The sequence below is a fragment of the Neltuma alba genome, unplaced genomic scaffold, assembly GCF_004799145.2.
Source record: "Neltuma alba isolate B1F8T4 unplaced genomic scaffold, ASM479914v2 tig00001968_pilon, whole genome shotgun sequence".
Classification (NCBI taxonomy): Eukaryota; Viridiplantae; Streptophyta; class Magnoliopsida; order Fabales; family Fabaceae; genus Neltuma; species Neltuma alba.
This window is the reverse complement of record NW_021632690.1, coordinates 97,334-103,333: the sequence shown is the minus strand read 5'-3', so window position 1 is coordinate 103,333 and position 6,000 is coordinate 97,334. Positions and strand designations below refer to the sequence as shown.

The following is a 6,000-nucleotide window of genomic DNA, read 5'->3' as shown; positions in this document are numbered from 1 at the left end:
CCGGAAACAACTGAAGGATGTAATCACCAAACCTGAATCATTCCTGGATGATCACGAGTATTGTTTCCAGGCCATGGGGTACCATCCTGCATCACCCATCCCTCTTCTGGTTTCTTCTGAGCCTTTGCCACCAAAGCATTAATTTCACTTTGAATTCTTCATATTCTCTCTGAAATTGAGCATAAACATAAATTGCTTTTAAGTTCTTAGTATATACCACAGTAGAATATAAAGAAGCTTTCTAGTTCCAATTATAGACATGCCTTCATAGCCCTGCGCTCCTTCACAAAGCTGGCTTCCACCTTATCTTTCAGGTAATCAATTTTCTCAGAGAAATAGAACTCTGGAGCCCTTGGCTCTATGTTATACTTTTTGCAAAAAGGAACCCATCTCCTCGCAAATTCAGCAGTTTCTGAGAGTGTATCAAAAAAGAAGCATAGATGCACCATCATCTGATACATAGCAGCTGACCTTCTCAACAGGGTAATCCACAGACAAGATTGATAGAACTGTGTTTGCCGTTATAATGGGAGGTTCCTTCAAAGGGTCAACAGTACTCACAAATACATCAACTGGGGCTAAACGGTTTGGTTCCCCTGCACGCTCATACCTTATGGACAACGGTCCAGGTAAGTTTCACGAGTGATAGGGAACCATTTGGGGAATTGATCAAGTATCCAAGATAAGGCAAACCAGATTTCACAAATTACAGAGATAAGCCATAAGGGAAATGCATCATATGCTGGAGTCAAGATACGGAATCGGAGAAGAACATAAGTATAATGAGCCGCATGACAATGACTATACGATATGGGTTGATTAGGTTTGAAGGTATTGGGACCTTACGCCACAATGGTTGCCTAGCTTCAGCCAAACTGCCAAGTGCCATAAATAAAGAAAAAATTAGTGTCAGAAAACAAACAACTTTTCTCACCAACAACCATAAGGAAAAAGAGTCAAATGCCAACAGTTGAACTTGTGAATTGGTGTTAATTCCAAAATGGTCATTTATAATAAGAATTGAAAAGGAGGACTGATGCCTCATTTCTTTGATTGATGTGGAATACAAGGAGAAAAAGAAGGCTGGTACATCAGATGATGGGTTCTTTAAATCATGAAGGAGCAATTGGGAGAGGACCACTTACAAGTAGTCGTCTTCTTCACCTTGGTCATCTTTCCCTTCATCTTTGCTCACTAGACCTCTCTTCTCTTGCCTGACTTTCCATTTCTCTACCCTTTCTTTCCATTCTGCATTGCTGTAGAACTCTTTATCACCCTCAAAATCCTTACCAGCAACTACAGAACAGGAGACCAACTCAGAAATGCATATATTATATATAGGTAAAAGAGAATACCCCACAAAGGATCATGTAATGTAATTAAGAATGTAGCATCACAATTCATGGATTCTTTCCAAAATATATATAAATAAAAAAGAGAAGAATTCATACCACTTCCAGCGGTAGAGAAAGCTTGTCCATTAGGTTGCCACTGATGATGATTAGAGTCTCCAGTATCCTGTAAAAATCACAATATATTCAGAGTCCCCTTTATTGTTTATATTCAATTAACTGGTACAGCCAAAATAACATAGCTCTTAAAACATCATCTGTAAAAATTTAGTGCCGTTTTATACACGGGAAATTTAATTTCCCAAGTACCTGAAAAGTTATTTATAAGATATTTGGAAATAACTAGTACGAAGTTTATAAAATTTGCATATCGCTTGTGTTCCAAATAATTTAGGGATTATAATTTATATTTCACATATACACAGATATATATATATATATATATATTTCCAGTTCCTCGTGAAATTAGGATATAAATGAACCAAACACCACCTAAAGGAGGACAAGAAGGCCAGTCTTAGCAATTATAACTAGGCTGGCCAGACTCCTTTTTTTTCTTTTTCTTTTTTTCTTTTGGTAATCTTTTTGGTCATATCACCTATATGAAACTAGTTACATTATATGGCAGGTAGAAACTAATTGGTGTTGTCTTAAAGGAATCCTACCAATGTGTCAAGAAATATTTCATTATTTTTTTTGCATTGGAAAGTTGCGACACATCTACTATATTTGGACTTGGAGAGATTAGAATCATAAAAGTCTCAGCATGTTTGCATGTTTTGAAAATCGCATGATCTTTGATATTTCAGGAAATTGAGACTGTTATTCAGAAGGTCTCTTCTGCTATGACCACTACCATGCAACAGGTTTCTAACTGCTTAAGTAATGAAACAAAACCTTACTAGCTAAAAAAAAGATAGCACAACACAACATATCGTCTATATATATTCTATCTTATGCAGAGATTACCATATGATTAACATCATGCTGCTTGTCTGTTTCATCATGTCGACTCTTAATCTGAAACTCATCATCAAAATCATCAGCATCAAAGTTGTCCTCTTCATCCCCAATCACTCTAGGAGAACCTGCCAGGAGGCAACTTGCGTAAGTTATGTCCTAATGTTCGTTAACAAAATTAACTTATAATAACCAATAATGAAAGAAATCACGGGGTTATGCTAACCTTTGTGACGCTTGTAGCGAGTATTACATTGAGGGCAGCACTGGCTCCCTTCACTTCTTTCGTACTCATAACAGGGACGACAAACAGGAAATCCACACACATGGCAAGCCACAAACAGCTCTCCATCTTCCTTGTATCCAATGTCATCCCCACAAACACGACAAACTTTTGATGAAGGTTGACGGATGGGAGGCCGATGCTGGCAAAAAAGGAAAACAAGAATATGGTAACCACATATAAGAAACCAGCATGAAACAAACCCTTTTTGTTGTGCAAGTTTTTCACATAATCAAAACATGCAATTAGAACCATCAATAGTACCTCATCAGAGTCATTGGAAAAATGGGAATGAGAACCAGTGATTAAGCCAGCCATGGTGTTTGAGGCCATGGCAAGCAAGAAGGGACGCAGCAGAATACAGAGAGCAGGTGGTAAGAGTATAAGAGAAGTGGTTTTTATAAGACATTGTAGGTTGAGATGGGAATATCAATGTCAAGCTTGTGAGCGAATGTAAGATCATCCACCAAACCGTGAGTTGGGAAGTCGTGGGTTTGAGTCTAAGAGACGTTAGGTCAGGGAGCGATAGGTGGGAGGAATTTGTAGTTTGATATTTGCTTTCTACGCTTGCTTAGACTCAAAGGAGGCTTCGTCCTAGATCTTAATACACAAACAAGAAACACAACTATACAAGTAGAACATACAAGCAGGCTATGATGTCGTGTCCCCGCGATTAAGAACCTACAAATGCCAAACGGAAAATGTAATTTCTAAAGGGGAAGGGGAATGCTCACCGATGATTGATCCGCAGCCGACAGGAAGAAGAGGAGCTCGCCATTTTGGATCGTTACCTGAGAGTGACATGCATGAATGGATAGCTTTTTCCCAGAGGAACGAACGAACAAGTAGTATGTTAGTAGTGATGATTGAGTAAGACGAGAGAAATTGATAACCAGATCCAAGACGGAGGAACTTCAACTATTCCCCGGGAAATTCTCGCCAATTGAGAGTAGGCCAAAATATTCCCGGGAAGAAAAATTACATCTTAGGCGAGAAAATTTAATTAAACTCATTTGCAAATAAATTGATTAAATAGACTGAAATGTATGGTATATGAATGTGATGATAATTTACAAAATCATTAATAATAGCATATATAATATACTCTGCATAATTAACTAATTTGAGTAGATTAAATATGTCGGTTAAATTAAATTAATTAATATGATATGTTTTTTTTCTCTCCTATTTGAGTATTATTGAGAAAATATCAATATGTTTAATTTGAAAAAAATTGACAAACATATAAAATAGATCATATATATAGGATTAATATTAACTCTTTAATTAGATTCTACATTAACTATTAACTATCAGTATATTAATATAAACTGGATAACAAACCATACCATCTCTACATTATTACGAATAGTATAGCCTAATTATGTACGGCAGCCAACTGATAGCAGTTAACTGGTATGTCTACTATTTGTTGGGGAAAAAAAAAGTATCTATATATTATTAATAGAGAAAAGAAAAAGTTTATTTCAACGGTAAATAATTCAAATTTTGAGCACATGTTTATCTATAAAGTGAATAAAGAATTTAATCTGCTACAAGATGAAATGAAAAAAAAAAATCAATAAAGAGAATGAGAGAGGGAGGGTGATATGGCAAAGAAAGTGAAAGGTTGATTTCAAGTCTTAATCACATATTTTATTTTAGTTCGGCAAAAAAAAAATTGTTTATTTTGGCGAACCACAAGTTATAACTAGAAATTAATATGGCCATTCTAGAAATTCAGGTGGCCCAATGGGCCCGAATATAATCAGGCTCCCTGGTGGCCCTAAAGAAGATAAACAGTACTTACTGGACTCCTTATGATGCACGTATATATATAGATCCCAAGCACTCTTCATAATGCCTTATTGCTGCATCTTTGAGAGATTGGATAGCCTTGAATCTCAAAAGAGAATTAGGAAGTCAATGGTCTTCAGGATGGAGTCTAGTCTACGGAGTTGCTTGCTTGGAGGAACAATACAGTCTTCTCGGAAGATTTTGTGAAACCAGCAAACCCTGCTCTTGTTATTGTGCATGCCTGGAAATTATTTGTGCACATAAATGACAGACTCACTGTGGGTAATCAACCAACATCTAGTATCTCGGTTACATGGCAGACACCCCCAGTAGATTGGATAAAGGTCAATGTAGATGGAGCAATGTCAACTTCTTCCAACAGAGCAAGTTGCGGCGGGGTGATAAGGGATTAGTGTGGGAACTGGATTGCAGGATTTTCTCAGGCTCTTGGTTCGTGCAGTGCTCTTGAGGCGGAGGAATGGGCTGTGTATGAAGGTCTTAAACTGGCTTGGGATATGGGGTTTAAAAAAATAATTCTTGAATCTGACTCAAGCAATGTGGTTGACATGATTACGGGAAATAGGAACAAGTATATCTACAGCCTTGTCATTACTCAGATATTGAATTTGCTGAAACTCCAGTGGGAGGTCAAAATCTTGCATATTTCTCGACGGCAAAACCGAGTTGCAGACTCGCTTGCAAAGGATGGGTTATCCAAGACCATCCTCTTGGCTACTTGTCCTTCTCACCTGAGAAGCGTTGTGACTGAAGGGTGTTTGGGATCTATATCTCCTCCTATTTTGTTTTGTATCTTGTTTTGGGCTTTTGCCTCCTTTGTAACCCAAAAAAAAAATTATTGCGTGATTTTTATATTTAATACACGTAAAATTTCAGTATAATTATTAATTTAAAGTTTTAATTAATGCACAATATATATTAAAAATTATTATATAAAAATAATTACAAAATCTCAAATGTATATAAAAAATATTGATACTAAGATCAAATTTTTAGTGAGAATTGTTTTGAAATTGCATGCTAAATATTACTAATAGTTTTTCTTATATTAATATTCAATTATAAAGAATGGAAAAAAAATTAATACTTGAATTTAATAGAACGGACTTGATTCCCTTTGAATAAGGTTGAAGTTCAAATTTTGTAAATAAAAAAATTTCATCGGGAGATTTACCCAACAATAATTAATTAAAGATAGTAGAATTTTGGCAACAAAAAAAAGAATAGAGAATGGGGAAAAATTGGAAATGATGGGAATTCAAAGCAGAAATGATAATTCATGATGTGGCTTGAAAATAAGAAGGGAATATTAGAGTCTGGAGTAGCAGACTATATTAAATATCAAATTCCAACAAGTAAAATATTATGAGGACTCTTATCCTTGTGTAACACTAGACACTATTTTGTACTCCCTCTAGTTCATAATATAAGATGTTTATTAGAAGAAAATTGTGATTCAAAAACTAAAATATTATCAAGATAATTAATGTAATGTTTTCAAGATGAGATATAATAGAAGGGTAACATTGAAGACAACTTTATTATTTTTTAGGTATAAAAAAACTCTATCATTTTAGGACAAATTTAATG

The 6,000-nt window shown here is 35.5% G+C and overlaps 1 pseudogene; it reads right to left on the bottom strand.

Moving 5' to 3' along the window:
• Positions 1–16: 16 nt before the first annotated feature.
• Positions 17–2,992, bottom strand: LOC114714928 (cellulose synthase A catalytic subunit 4 [UDP-forming]-like; annotated as a pseudogene).
• Between the last annotated feature and the right edge of the window lie 3,008 nt (positions 2,993–6,000).